General features: G+C 37.0%; 1 protein-coding gene and 1 pseudogene across 22 annotated transcripts in view; one reads left to right on the forward strand and one right to left on the reverse strand.

Moving 5' to 3' along the window:
• Positions 1 to 15,807, reverse strand: part of GPHN (gephyrin) — an 801,248-nt gene that overhangs the window by 163,771 nt on the left and 621,670 nt on the right. The gene's annotated exons all lie outside the window — the stretch shown is intronic.
• LOC139438093 (isopentenyl-diphosphate Delta-isomerase 1-like) lies at positions 1,636 to 2,310 on the forward strand (annotated as a pseudogene).

Consider the following 15,807-nt stretch of genomic DNA (forward strand, 5'->3'; position numbering starts at 1 on the left):
TGCTATTCAACATTATAAAAAAGGCACACAGATTGGTAAGGAAGAAGTAAAACTATTTCTCTTCACAGATGATATGATCCTATTATATAGGAAATGCTGGAAAAAAATCCACAACAAAGCTACTGGAGCTAATAAATGGATTTCACAAAGTTGATCAGCAGTGTACAAGATCAACATGCAAAAATTAGTTGTGTTTCTATATACCAGCAATGAGCAATCTGAAAAGGAAAAAGAAGGTACTTCCATTTACAATAGGCTCTAAAAGAATAAAATATCTAGGAATAAATTTAATTAAGGAGGTAACAGACTTGCACACTGAAAACTACAAAATATTGCTGAAAGAAATGAAAGATCTAAAAAAAGGTATAGACATTTAGGCTCATGGGTTAGAAGACTTAAGATGTTAATATTATTCAATGTGATTTACATTTTCAACACAATTCTGATCAAAATGGACTTGACTGATGGCGGACTGGAAGGGAGAGAGACTAGAGCCAGGAGGAGCAGTTAGTATGCTATTGCAAGGCTAAATGTAAATGATGAAGAAGGCCTGAACGAATGCAGCAGGAATTGGAAAAAGGATATTTAGAAGGTTCTGTGACTGATTGTGCTTTGGAAGGGAGAAGGTAAATACAAAGGTGAGGTTTCAAATTTGGGTATTAGGGTAAGTGGAAGTATCATTAACTTAGAGAGAATATAGGAAGTGAAACAATTTTGGGGGAAGGATACTAAATTTTGTTTCTGCTGGGGGAAATGTGAAATGACAACAGGACATTGGGGGTCATCCAGTATGTTAACAGCAAGTGGAATCTGGACTTTGGGAGAGAAGTTGGTCTAAAATTGAGAGTCATTATTACATACATGGTAAATCTAACCATGAGAACAAATAATTTCAAGTGTTATACCCAAGAAAGTAAAAGGACACATCATAAGGAAGAGACTCAAAGGAAATACATGTCTGTTTCACGAAATAGTTCACGACACATCATTAACTTAATGTTTTTGGCTAAACGAACTATAATGCAGAAGCTAAAAAGATTGTTTACAAGTAATAAATGAGTCACAATTTTTAACATAAAATAAAAACGTGAAGATTTAAGAAAACAAAACAAATAGGATAAAATTTAAATCAAAGGGAAATACTGCTTAAGGAATTATTATTAGCTTTCGCAAATAAAAAGTTAAGAAAAACATTCCAGAATTAGGTAAATAAACCACATGGGGATATATTAAAGAAACAATTTATTTATTTAGAAGATAAAAAGCAGAGAGGCACAGTGTTTTCAAACTTTGTTCCTCAATAAATATTTCTGAGCCACTGTTATTCAATGATGGTACTAAAAGTTCTAGTCAGTAATTAGAAAAGAAAAAGACATATAAAAGGTATTCAAATTGAAAAGGAAGAAGTAAAACTATCTCTATTTGCAGACAACATGATCTTATAGATATATAATTCAAAGGACTCCATAAGGACACTACCAGAATTAATAAATTCAGCAAAGTGGCAGGGTATAAGATAAACATGCAAAAATCAACTGTGTTGAGCTGGCATTCTCATCACCCAGCTCAGCGACCCAGGGGCCTGCTGTTGTAGGAGCACGAGTACTTAAGGACAGATCAGACATACTATAACTGCCTGAAATAAACCCAGCAATCTGATGAACAACAAATTCACCTTCTGGCAGAGATGTGTATTATTATTGATGAAAACTACAATAAGATTGGAGCTGAGATAAAAAAGAATTGTCACTTGAATGAAAACATTGACAAAGAATTATTACTCCTAACTTTTAGTGTCTTCTTGTTTAATACCGAAAATAAGCTCCTTCTACAGCAGAGATAAGATGCTAAAATTATCTTTCCAGGTTGTTTTACCAAGACTTATTGCTGTCATCTATTAAGTAACCCAGGAAAACTGGAAGAAAATTATGCAATTGGAGTAAGATGAGCAGCATAGAAGTGTTTAAAAGATGAATTAGTAATTCCCATGGAAGAGGTTCCTCCAGAAGGAATCAGTTATATAACAAAAATTCACTATAAGGCTCAATATGATGGTACTTGGTGTGAACATGAAATTGATTATATTTTGTTTGTGTGGAAGAGTATAATTTGGACCCAGATCCTAATGAGATTAAAAGCAACTGTTGTGTGTCAAAGGAAAAACTAGAAGAACTTCTGAAAAAAGTAGCCAATGGTGAAATTAAGATATCGCCATGTTTTCAAATTATTGGAGACTTTTCTCTTTAAAGGTGGGATAATTTAAATTATTTGAATCAGTTTACTGAACATGAGAAAATGTACAGAATGTGAAATTGTGGATGAATGATTAGTAAAATACTGAGAATTTCTACATAGTAAACTTAGAAGGATGATTTTAAAAAAAATTTGTTTCTCTAATAGGAAAACTCATTTGGTACACTGATATATTTACATCTAGAATTTGGGTAGAAAAGACTACCAACTTCTTAATTTTATATCATATACCCCATATATGTGTACTGTTCTTTGTAAAGGAAGACATTTATGAGATATTGTAAAATAGAGAGAATACAAATAAATTTAATTGGTTGAAAAACAGACTCATGACAAATCTGAACAAATAAGGGAAGCTTTTCATTTTTAATACTGTGATAAACATTTTCAGAACATGGACAGAGCACTTTGTGCTTTGCCAGATACTTTGCACATCGTTGTTGTTTTATTAAAAATTCATGGTCAAGGGAAGTGGCTGTGGCTCAATCAATTGGGCTCCAGTCTACCACGTGGGAGGCCCTGGGTTCACGTCCCAAGGCCTCCTTGTGAAGGCAAGTTGGCCCACGCCCGCAGAGAGCTGACGACCTGTTCCCGTGGAGAGCTGGTGCAGCAGGGTGACACAACAAAGGGAGACAAGAAGCCACTAAAAAAAGCACAGCAAATGGACAAAGAGAGCAGAAAACAAGAAAGCTGCAAGGAGGAGGGGGGGGAATAAATTTAAAAAAAAATCATGGTCAATAAAATGTGCAAAAAAGCTATTTGCTTAGCTACCTCAAAACAGTGCCATTTAACTTTTAAGCATCAACAAGTAAATTAATAGAGAAGACTCAAGGGAAACTGAATGGTATATATTCTAATCTCTGTCATTCTAAATTGATTTTGTGGTTTAACCATTCTGGAATATCATTTGATATTTAAAATTAATCACTGATTTTGGTAATGAGCAGACATGTATATTGACTAAGTTAAATCTTTTAATCGTCTTGGCAATTAGTAAAGTTAATGATTTCAGGCTTACAGTGGACACAGGAGCTATTCATAAAATGGGATTGTGTTATACTCTATAACAGGGTTCTTAACCCAGCATTATTGACATTTAGGGCCAGATAATTCTTGTTTTGGGGACTGTCCAGTGCATTGTAAAATATTTAGCAGCATCCCTGGCCTCTCCTATTATAAGCTAGTATCACCCTTCTTCCTCGGTTGCAACAAACAAAACGATGTCAGATATTGCCAGATGTCCCCTGAGGGTCAAAGCCACCCCAGTTGAGAACTTATACTCTACAAAGTCAGGCCATATAATTAGGGAAAAAACAAAAACAACAGAGAAAAGGCTAATGTTCCTGTTAAATAGATTCAGGTTATAGAATACATGTATATTAATATTTAAAAGTGTACCAACTAATGCAGTATTTTATATTCTTACCTACAGATTTCTTATCTTGAGCTATCTTTTTTTTAAAGTTTTTTTTTTTGAGGTACCAGGGGCGAGAGATTGAACCCAGGACCTCACATGTGGGAAGCTGGCACTAACCTGAGTCACATTGGCTTCCCAGAATTGGTCTTTTCGACCATTCTGTTTACTGTTTGTTTGTTTTCCTTTGTTTTTTCAGGAACCGAACCTGGGACCTCCCATGTGGGAGGAAGGAACTCAACTGTTTGAGCCGCTCCCTTAAGCCAGCTTTATAAATGTTACATGATAATAAAAAAATTTATATCTTACAAAGCTAAATGGTACATATATTCAATAGAAAAATTCATTCTTAAACCATGTACAGTGTATTTACATTTTCAGGTAGGACTGCTTTACGTAGCAAGTATTTATTTTATTGATAAATAAAAGTAATAAAAACTTATCACATTAAAAAAATCAACTGTTTCCATATAGTAATAATGAACAATATTAAGAGGAAATTAAGAAAACAATTCCATTTACAATAATATCTAAAAGAATTAAATATCTAGGGATAAATTTAACTAAGGATAAACACTGAAAACTATATAACACTGCTGAAAGAAATTAAAGGAGACATAAATAAATAGTAAGATACCCATGCTCATGATTTGGAAAACTTAATATTGTTACTATGTCACTACTATCCAATATGTCAATACATTGTCACCAACTACAGATTCAACACAGACCCTATCAAAATTTTGTGAAAATGCAAAAGTCAATACTTAAATTCAAGGAGCCCCAAACAGCTAAAACAACTTAGAAAAAGAACAAATTCGGAGAACTCACACTTCACAATTTCAAAACGTACTACAAATCTACAGTTACTGAAACAATGTGGTCCTGGCATACAGGCAGACAAATACACCAATGGAAAATAATTGAAAGTTCAGAAATAGACCCACACATCTATGGCCAACTGATATTTGACAAGGGTGCCAAGTACATGCAAGAATAGTCTCTTCAACAAATGGTGTGAGAAAACTGTATACCCACACGCAAAAGAATGAAGTTGGACCTCTACCTCATGCCATATACAAAAATGAACTTAGAACAAATCAAGGACCTAAACATAGCAACTATAAACCATAAAACTCAGAAGATAACAAAGGGGCAAATCATGGGGGAGAGGGGTGTTTAACTGAACTGCTATAAGACTGGATAAGTCCCAGAACTAAAAAGTGTAAGGAAAAGGGGGCACTGAGTGAGGGAGAGAATTTAAACAGATCATAGGAGCTGGGGAGAAAATTCTGCACACGCGCACACACACACACAAATAGAACAGATCAGGATTCCTGGAGAAAGAAAAGAGGAAAGGAAGCTTTTTCCTGGAGGTGAAACAATTGAACAAAAAGAGTAATTTTAAAAAATAGGAATTCCTCAACATGATAAAAGGCATATATGAACAACCCACAGCTAATATAATACTCGGTGGTGAAAGATTGAAAGCTTTCCCTCTAAGACCTGGCTTAAGACAAGGATGCCCAATGTTACCACTATTATTCAGCATTGTACTGGAAGTTCTAGGCAGAGCAGTTAGGTAAGAAAAAGATATAAAAGGCATTCAAAAGAAGTAAAACTTTCACTATTTGCAGAAGACAGGATCCTAATATACAGAATGCCCTGAAAAACTACAAGAAAGTTAGTAGGGCTAATAAACTAAGTCAACAATGTAGCAGGGTACAAGATCAATATGTGAAGATCAGTAGTATTTCTATGCAGTAGTAATGAGCAATCTGAGGAGGAAATCAAGAAAAAAAGTTCCATTTATAATAGCAATTAAAAGAATCAGATATCTATGAATAAATCTAGCCAAGGATATAAAGGACCTATATAGAGAAAACTATAAAAAATTGCTAAAAGAAATCAAAGAGGGAAGTGATCTTGGCTCAATGGATAGAGCGTCTGCCTATACCACATGGGAGGTCTGCGGTTCAAACCCAGGACCTCCTTGACCCGTGTGGAGCTGGCCCACGCACAGTGTGGATGCGCACAAGGAGTGCTGTGCCATGCAGGGGTATCCCCTGTGTAGGGGAGCCCCATATGCAAGGAGTGTGCCCGTAAGGAGAGCCGCCCAGTGAGAAAGAAAGTGCAGCCTGCCCAGGAGTGGCACTGCACACACGGAGAGCTGATTCAGCAAGATGACTCAACAAAAAGAGACACAGATTCCCGGGCTGCTGACAAGAATAGAAGCAGACACAGAAGAACACACAGCGAATGGACACAGAGAGCAGACAACTGTGTGGCGGGGGGAGGGGATAGAAATAAATAAAAAAATCTTTAAAAAAAGAAAAAGACATCAAAGAGGTTTCAAATAAAGGGAAGGATATTCTGCATTTGTGAACTGGAAGAATAAGTATTGTTAAGATGTCAAGAATACCCAAAATGATTTCCAGATTCAATGCAGTCCCAAGGAAAATTCCAACAGCTTACTTTGCAGAAATGGAAAAGCTAAATTATCAAATTTATATGGAAGGATAAGGGGCCCCACATAGCCAAAACATTTTGAAAAAGAACAAAGATGAAAGTCTCACAGTTTCTGGCACTTTAGTGGCACTTTAGCTTATTACATAGCTAGTGGTCAAACTGCACGATACTGGCACAATAATATATATATCAACCAATGGAATCTAATTGAGTTTGGAAACAGATCATCACATCTATGGTCAATTGATTTTTGACAAGATGGCCAAGTCCATGCAATCGGAAAAGAATAGTTTCTTCAACAAATGGTGCTGGGTGAACTGGATATCCACATGAAAAAGAATGAAGGAGGACTCCATCTCACACCATATATAAAAATTAACTCAAAATATAAGAAACTGGATTACTCAACTCCTAGAAGAAAAAATAGGGAACCACCTTCAGGATCTTTTGTTAGGCAATGATTTCTTAGACTTTACACCCAAAACACAAGCAACAACAAAAAAACAGATAAATGGGAACTCTTCAAAATTAAATAGATTTGCATATCCAAGTACTTTGTTATGAAAGTGAAGAGAAAACTTACTAAATGTAAGAAAATATCTGGGAACCACACATATGGTAAAGGTTTAATATCTAGAGTATATAAGGAAACACTACAACTTGTTAATAAAAAGACAAACAACCCAATTAAAAATGGGCAAAAGATATGAATAGACTTTTCCCCAAAGAGGAAATACAAATGGCTAAAATGCACATGAAAAGATGCTCAATATCACTATTAGGGAGATGCAAAGCAAAACCATGAGATACCATTTCACAGGCACTAGAATAGCTACATTAAAACAAACAAACAAACAAACAAACAGAAACTCACAAGAGTTGGAGAGGATGCAGAAAAATCGGAACACTCATTCATTGCTGGTGGGAATGTGAAATGGTGCAGTTGCTGTAGAAGACAGTTTGGCAGTTCCTCAGAAAGCTAAGTACAGAATTACCTTATTATTTAGAAATCTCTCTACTAGGAGTATACCCAGAAGAACAGAAAGCAGGTACTCAAACAGATATTTGCACACTGATTTCACAGTAGCATTATTCACAATTGCCAAAAGATGGAAGCAACTCAAATGTCCATCAACAGATATATACATAAACAAAATGTGGGGAAGCAGATTTGGCTCAACAGACAGAGTGTCTGCCTACCACATGGGGGGTCCAGGATTCAAACCCAGGGCCTCCTGACCCGTGTGGTGAGCTAGCCCACATGCAGTGCTGATGCGGGCAAGGAGTGCTGTGCCACGCAGGGGTGTCCCCCGCGTAGGGGAGCCCCACGTGCAAGGAGTTTGCCCTGTAAGGAAAGCCACCACACATGAAAAAGTGCAGCCTGCCCAGAATGGCGCCGCACACACGGAGAGCTGACTCAGCAAGATGACGCAACAAAAAGAGACAGATTTCCGGTGCTGCTTGCAAGAATATAAGCTGTATTCTTGTCCTGTGTGTTACAGAAGAACACACAGTGAATGGACACAGCAGACAACTGGGAAGGGGAAGGAAATAAATAAAAAATAAATCTTTAAAAAAAAATAAACAAAACGTGGTATATGCATATATGGAATATTATTTAGTTGTAAAAAGGAATGAAGTCCTGATACATGCGACAACATGGATGAACCCTGAAGACATTATGTTGAGTGAAATAAGTCAGATCCAAAAGGACAAATACTGTATGATTTCACTGATATGAAATAATTAGAATAAGCAAATACATAGAGCTAGAATCCATGGTTTGGGCTGTGAGTAGAGAATGCTTAACTGGTATAGAAGTCTATTTAGGTTGCTTGTAAAGTTTGGAAATGGATGGTTGTGATGCTAGCACATTACTGTGAGTGTAATTAACAGCACTGAATTATATACATGAATGTGGTTAAAGGGGGAAATTTTGGGTCACACATGTTACTAGAATAAAAATTAAGAAAATATAGGACTGCATGACACAGTGAAACTTATTATAAATGATGGACTATAGTTAATAGTTCAAATATAAAAACAGACTTTCATGAGTAATAACAAATGTATCACTCTAATACAAGGTGTTGATAATAGTGTTTATGGGAAAAATAGACCAACATAAACTGTAGACTATAGTTATTAACGAAACTTTAATATTCTCTCAACAGTTTTAACAAATGTGCAACACTAATGCAAAGTGTCAACAATAGGGGATATGGGAATGCTGTATTTTTTTGGGGGGAGTGAGGAATATATTTTTTTAATTAAAAAAATTCACACATGAACGTACATAAACAATAAGTGTATAGTAAAGGTTGAGAATTTACAAAACAAACATGCATAACATCATATCATACAGGGCTCCCATACATTATCCCACCACAAATACCTTGCATTGATTGTTGTGAAACATTTGTAACAAATAAGAACATCATCAAAGTATTCCTACTAACTATAGTCAATACCTTACATTTGGTGTATTTTCTCTTGAACCAACCCTATTTTTTTTTGTTCATAAACCATATAATTTATCTGAAGTTTATGATCAGTGGCATTTGGTATAATCACCAAGTTGTACATTCAACATTTCAATCAATATTAGAGCATATTCATTACTAAAAAAAAACAACAAAAAAGCCCCAAACTACTATCATACCCATATGTTAGTGCTATTAATTACAAATCCTACGATATGCTTTCACCATTTCTGTCCATTTCCAAACATTTCCAAACAACTTTTTACCATTTCTGCACAGATTAAACCTCAGCTTTCCGTTCTCTAACCACATTCTATCCTCTGGTGACTTATAGTCTAGCTATTAACTCCATTAGTTTGCTCATTATAATTAGTTCACAACAGCGAAATCATAAAATATTTGTCCTTTCATGCCTGGCTTGCTTCACTCAACACAATGTCCTCCAGGTTCATATGCTCGCATATGCTCCAGGACTTCATTTGTTCTTACAGGTGAATAATATTCCATTGTGTGTATAAGACAATTTGTTTATCCATTTGTCAGTAGATGGATACACGGGTTGTTTCCATTTGTTGGCAAATGTGAATAATGTCACTATGAACATCGGTGTGCAGATGTCTGTTCATGTCACTGTTCTCAGCTCTTCTGGGATATAACTCGGAGCAGTATTGCTGGGTCACATGCTCTATCTAACTTCCTTAGGAACCACCAAACAGACTTTCCCCAGTGGCTGTACTATTCTACATTCTCACCAACAGTGAGAAAGCATTTCTATCTTTCCATATCCTCTCCAACACTTGTAGTTTTCTATTTTAATAGTGGCCATTCTAGTAGATGTGAAATGATATATCACTATAGCTTTGTTTTTTGGGTTTTTTTTAAAGATTTATTTTGTTTATTTCTCTCCCCTTCTTCCACCCCCTCCCTCCCCCCCCCCCCCCCCCCCCCGTTGTCTGTTCTCTTGTGTCCATTCACTGTGTGTTCTTCTGTGTCTGCTTGCATTCTCGGCAACACTGGGAATCTGTCTTTTTTATTGCATCGTCTTGTTGCATCAGCTCTCTGTGTGTGCGGCGCCACTCTTGGGAAGGCTGCGCTCTTTTTGCACAGGGCAGCTCTCCTTGCGGGGCACACTCCTTGCGTGTGGGGCTCCCCCATGCAGGAGACACTCCTGCATGGCATGGCACTCCTTGTGCGCAGCAGCACTGTGCGTGGGCCAGCTCATCACATAGGCCAGGAGGTCCTGGGTTCGAATTCTGGACCTCCTAAATGGTAGGCGGACGCTCTATCAGTTGAGCCACATCCGCTTCCCTCACTGTAGCTTTGATTTGCATTTCCCTAATAGCCCGTGTTGTTGAGTGGTTTTCCATGTGTTTTTTTTTTTTTGCCATTTGTATTTCTTCTTTAGAAAAATGTCTTTTGCCTGTTAAAAAAAATCATTTGTCTTTTTATTGTTGAGTTATAGGATCTCTTTATTTATTATGGATATTAGACCCTTGTTGGATGTGTGAGCTCCAAATATTTTCTCCCATTGAGTAGGCTGCCCTTTTACTCTCTTCACAAAGTCCTTTGAGGTGCAGAACTGTTTAATTTTGAGATGGTCCCATTTATCTGTTTTTTCTTTTGTTGCTCGTGCTTTGGATGTAAGGTTTAAGAGACCCAAACCTATATCTTGTAGATATTTCCCTACATTATCTTCTAGGAGTTTTATGGTTCTGGCTTTTATATTTAGGTCTTTGATCCATTTTGGTTGATTGTTGTACAAGGAGTGAGATTGGTATCCTCTTTCATTCTTTTGGTTATGGATATTCAGTTCTCCCAGCACCACTTGTTGAAAAGACTGTTCTGTCCCACAAATGTGAACTTGGTAAGCTTATCAAAAAGCTTATCATATGGTCCTATAGAGGTGAGAGTCTATGTCTGAACTCTCAATTTGATTCCATTGAACAGTGTGTCTATCTTTATGCCAATACCATGCTGTTTTGACAACTGTAGCTAATAGACTTCAAGGTCAGGAAGCATGAGTCCTGATTTTGCTCTTCTTTTTTAGGATGTTTTTGGCTATTTGGGACTCTTTTCCCTTCCAAATAAATTTGATAATTGACTTTTCTACTAATGTAAAGTAGGTTGTTGGAATTTTGATTGGTATTGCATTGAATTTATAAATCAGTTAGGGTAGAATTGGCATCTTCACAATCTTTAGTCTTCCAATCCATGAACATGAATGTCCTTTAATTTGTTTAGGTATTCTTCGATTTCTTTTAGCAGTGTTTCTTAGTTTTCTGAATACAGATCCTTTACATTCCCGGTTAAATTGATTTCTAGATATTTTAATCTTTTTGTTACTATTGAATATGAAATTTATTTCTTGATTTCCTCCTTGGCATGCTCATTACTAGTGTATAGAAACACTACTCTATTTCCATGTTGATCTTGTATCCTGCAACTTTGCTGAACTCATTTATTATTTCTAATAGCTTTGTTGTAGATATTTTGGGATTTTCTAAATATACTACTACTGTGTCATCTGTGTATAGTGAGAGTTTTACTTCTTCTTTTCCAATTTGGATAACTTTTATTTCATTTTCTTTCCTAATTTCTCTTCTAGCACAATGTGGACATACTTGTCTGGTCCTGTTCTTAGAGGCAAAACTTTCAACCTCTTCCCACTGAGTAAAATGTTGGCTGTGGAATTTTCATATATACCCTTTATTATGTTGAGGAACTTTCCTTCTGTACCTATCTTTTGAAGTGTGTTTATCAAGAAAGGATGCTGGATTTTGTCAAATGTCTTTTCTGCATCGAGATGATCATGTGGTTTTCCCCTTTCCATTTATTAATGTGGTATATTACATTAATTGGTTTCTTTTTATGTTGAACTACTCTTACATACCAGGAAATAAAATACACTTGATTATGATGCATTATTCTTTTCATATGCTGCTAGACTCAATTTGCAACTATTTTCTCAAGAATTTTTGCATCTATGTTCATTAGAGAGATTGGTCTGTAATTTTCTTTTCTTGTAGTATCTTTATCTAGCTTTGATATTAGGGTGATGTTGGCTTCATAAAATGTGTTGTGTAATTTTCTCTCCTTTTCAATTTTTTGGAAGAGTTTAAATAGAACTGGTATTAATTCTTCTAGAAATGTTTGGTAGGATTCACCTGTGAAGTCATATGGTCCTGGACTTTTATTTGTTGGAAGATTTATTATGACTGACTCAATCTTTTTGCTTGTGATTGGTTTGTTGAGTTCCTGTATTTCTTGTAGAGTCAATGCAGGTTTTCCATTTGTAGGAATTTGTCAATTTCACCTAGGTTGTCTAATTTGTTGGCATGTAGTTTCTCATAATATCCTTTTATGATAATTTTTATTTCTGTGGGGTCAGTTGTAATGTCCTCCCCCTTCATTCTTGATTCTTCATTCTTTTTCTTTGTCAGTCTTTAAGGGTTTGTAGATTTTATTGATTTTCTCAAAGAACTAGGTTTCCTTGTGTTGATTTTCACTATTTTTTTTTTCAGTTTCATTTATTTCTGCTCCAATCTTTGCTATTTCTTTCTTTTTGCTTCCTTTGGGATTGGTTTGCTATTCTTCTTCTAGTTCCTCCAGCTGTTCAGTTAGATCTTTGATTTTAGCTCTTTATTCTTTTCTAGTAGAGGCATTTAGGACTATAAATTTCCCTCTCAATATTGCCTTAGCTGTATCTCACAGGTTTTGATAAGTTCTGTCCTTGTTTTCATTCATCTTGAGAAATCTACTAGTTTCTCTTGCAATTTCTTCTTTGACCCAGTGATTGTTTAGGACTGTGTTGTTTAGCCTCCATATATTTGCAAAATCTCGCCATTCCTGCCTATTATTGACTGCCAGTTTCATTCCATCATGATCAGAGGAGGTGCTTTGTATAACTTCAAACTTCTTAAATTTATTGAGAGGTATATTGTGGCCCAATATGCCACTCACACCAATAGATGGAACAACTAGATGGAAGATCAACAAGGAAACAGAGAACTTGAATAATATGATAAATAAGCTGGACCTTACAGACATATAGAGGAGAATGCACCCCTAATGAACAGTTATACATTCTTCTTATTCTTCATTTCTTATTGTAGAGACACCTATTTCTCCTTCCAGTTTTGCTAGAGTTTCTCTTGTGTATTTTGGGGGACCCTGGCTTAAGGGATAGATTTTTATGACTATTACTATTTCCTGGTGTATTGTCCCTTATTATTAATATATAATGGCCTTCTGCATCTCATATCAAATTTTTGCATTAAAGTCCATTTTGCATTTAAAGCCTGTATTGTCTGACACCAGTATTGCTACCCATGTTTTCTTTTGGTTACTATTTGCATAAAATATCTTTTTCCAACCTTTCACTTTCAGTCTATTTGCATCCTTTAGTCTAAGGTGAGTCTTATGCAGACAGTATATGGATTTCTTATCCATTCTATCAGCTTATGCCTTTTGATGAGGGAATTTAATCCATTAACATTCACTGTTATTATTTAAAAGGTGTTATGCACTTCAGCCATTTTATTCTTTGGCTTTCATATGTCATATTTTATTTTTGTCCATTTTTCCCCACCTTTTTAAAGTTAAAAAAAAAAATTATTTTAGGAGGTACCAGGAATTGATCCCAGGACCTAGTACATGTGAAACACGTGGTCAACCACTGAGCTACATTTGCTCCCCTCTTTTTACATTTTTTGGCTAGCTTTTCTGATAGTTTTCTAAGCCTCTCTCTCTTGTGTCTTTCTTTTCTGGCTGTATAACTCCCGTTAGTGTTTCCTGCAGAGCTGGATTCTTATTTATGAACTCTCTTAGATTCTGTTTATCTGTGAATATTTAAAACTCACTGTCATATTTGAAGGACAGTTTTGCTAGATAATTCTTGGTTGGCATTTTTGCTCTTTCCATACCCTAATTACATCATACTACTGCCTTCTCACCTCCATGGTTTCTGAAGAGAAATCTGTATTAAGTCTTATTGAACATTCCTTGTATGTGATCTTTCACTTTTCCCTTGCTGCTTTCAGAATTTCTCTTTATCTTTGGTATTTGGCATTATGTGTCTTGGAGGTATGTCTCTTTGGCTTTATTCTAATTGTAGTATGTTATGCTTCCTGGACATGTATATTCATGTACTTCATGAGAGTTGGGATATTTTTGACCACTATTTCCTCAAATATTCTTTCTGCCTTTTTTCCTTTCTCACTCCCTTCTGGAACTCCCTACAAGTATGTTGGTGCACTTTATGTTATCATTCAACTCTCTGAGCCCTGGCTCATTTTTTCCCCATTCTTTTCTCTCTGTTTGTGTTAGTCAGGGTTCTCTAGGGAAACAGAATCAACAGGAGATATCTGTAAATAGTATGAGGCTTTACAAGAGACTCTCACATTACCTGGGGATGCACAAGTCCAGGTTTCACAGGCAGACTGCAAATCAGGGACTCTGACGAAAAGTCCAATGAAGATCCTTAATGAGTTTCTGGGAGACATTGGCTGTCCAAAGATGAACTGGGAAATTCTTCCTGAATCCTGAAATTACCTCCCCTTTCAAGGCATTCAACTGATTGGATAAATTGGTTTCCCTGGTAGATGTAATCAGCCACATATGCAGTAAACTCACGGATGACTAAAGCCCATAAATGTGCTTGCTTGACCAAACAACTGGGAAAATTAATTGGCTGAGTTGACACAGTAGCCTAACCATCACAGTTGTTCTCTCCTTTCAATTTCAGTTTTTCTTTTCTCTATGCCACTGATTCTTTCTTCCATTATTTCAGATCTTCTGTTGTTTACCTCTATTGTATTTTTATTTTTTTTAAAGGTTGTTTTTATTTATTTATTTATTTTTATTTAATCCCCCCCCCCCGGTTGTCTGTTTTCTGTGTCTTTTTGCTGCATCTTGTTTCTTTGTGCGCTTCTGTTGTCGTCAGCGGCACGGGAAGTGTGGGCGGCGCCATTCCTTGGCAGGCTGCTCCCTCCTTCGTGCTGGGCAGCTCTCCTTATGGGTGCACTCCTTGCGCGTGGGGCTCCCCTACGCGGGGGACACCCCTGCGTGGCACGGCACTCCTTGTGCGCATCAGCACTGCGCATGGACCAGCTCCACACGGGTCAAGGAGGCCCGGGGCTTGAACCGCGGACCTCCCATGTGGTAGACGGATGCCCTAACCACTGGGCCAAAGTCCGTTTCCCTCTATTGTATTTTTAATCTCACTTATTGTGTCTTTAATTCCCATAAGGTCTGTTACTTTTTTATCCAGGCTTTCAATTTTTTCTTTGTGCTCATCCTGTGTCTGCTTACTGCCTTTTATTTCTTTAGTTAAGTTGTCCTTCAATTCCATGATTTGATTTAGGAGACTTGAATGAACCTCAATGATTAACTGTTTCAAGTTCTGTGTCTCATCTGGAGCTTTGATTTGTTCCTTTGCCTAAGTCATATCTTCCTTTTTCTTAGTATGGCTTGTAACTTTTTGCTGATTTCGAGGCATCTGATTCTGTGCTGGGTTTACTCTGATTCTCAGTTTCTCTCTCTTGCCTAGGAATTTACTACCACTGTTCTTTGACTCCTGGCTCAACTTGTTGTAGATATTTAGGATTGTCCCTATTTAATGGCTCAAATCAGAGTGTTAAAGACCCTTTAATGGGTTGCAGGCCAGTTTACACATGTCTTGGAGAGAGGGCCAGTAAAGGCATCTGCTTGCTTCTTTTATTTACTATTTCTCCCTTTTCGTGCACTTTCTGGTCTGGCCAGCAGATGGCATTCTTGGGAAGACTTCTCAGCTAAGACCCCAGGTGCTGGGGGGGAGGGGGAGATGCATTCAGATGACTCCTAGGACTGGCTGGAAGGGCAGAAGCAATGCCCTCAGGGCAGACCAAGCCTCACAAACTTTCTCAGAAGCTGTTCTCCACCATACCCTCCCTCCCTCTGCCTCCTCAGCAACTAGCTGGGGGCAGTAGGGATTGTGTTTGAGAAGGCAAATTATCTTTAGTTCCTTGCTGGCTCTCAGTAAGAAAAATGTCGCAGCCCCACCTGGCCTGGAAGTGTGTGACCCCTCCAATGATCTGGATTTGCTGTAGGCTATGTCCCTCTCTCTCCCTTTTTTGGGGTAGAGGACCCCCACAACCCTTTTAGTCCACAGCAGTGTAGTCCACAGCTGCTGTAGTCTGCAGACTTCCTTCA

This window comes from Dasypus novemcinctus, chromosome 3 (genome assembly GCF_030445035.2).
Source record: "Dasypus novemcinctus isolate mDasNov1 chromosome 3, mDasNov1.1.hap2, whole genome shotgun sequence".
Lineage (NCBI taxonomy): Eukaryota > Metazoa > Chordata > Mammalia > Cingulata > Dasypodidae > Dasypus > Dasypus novemcinctus.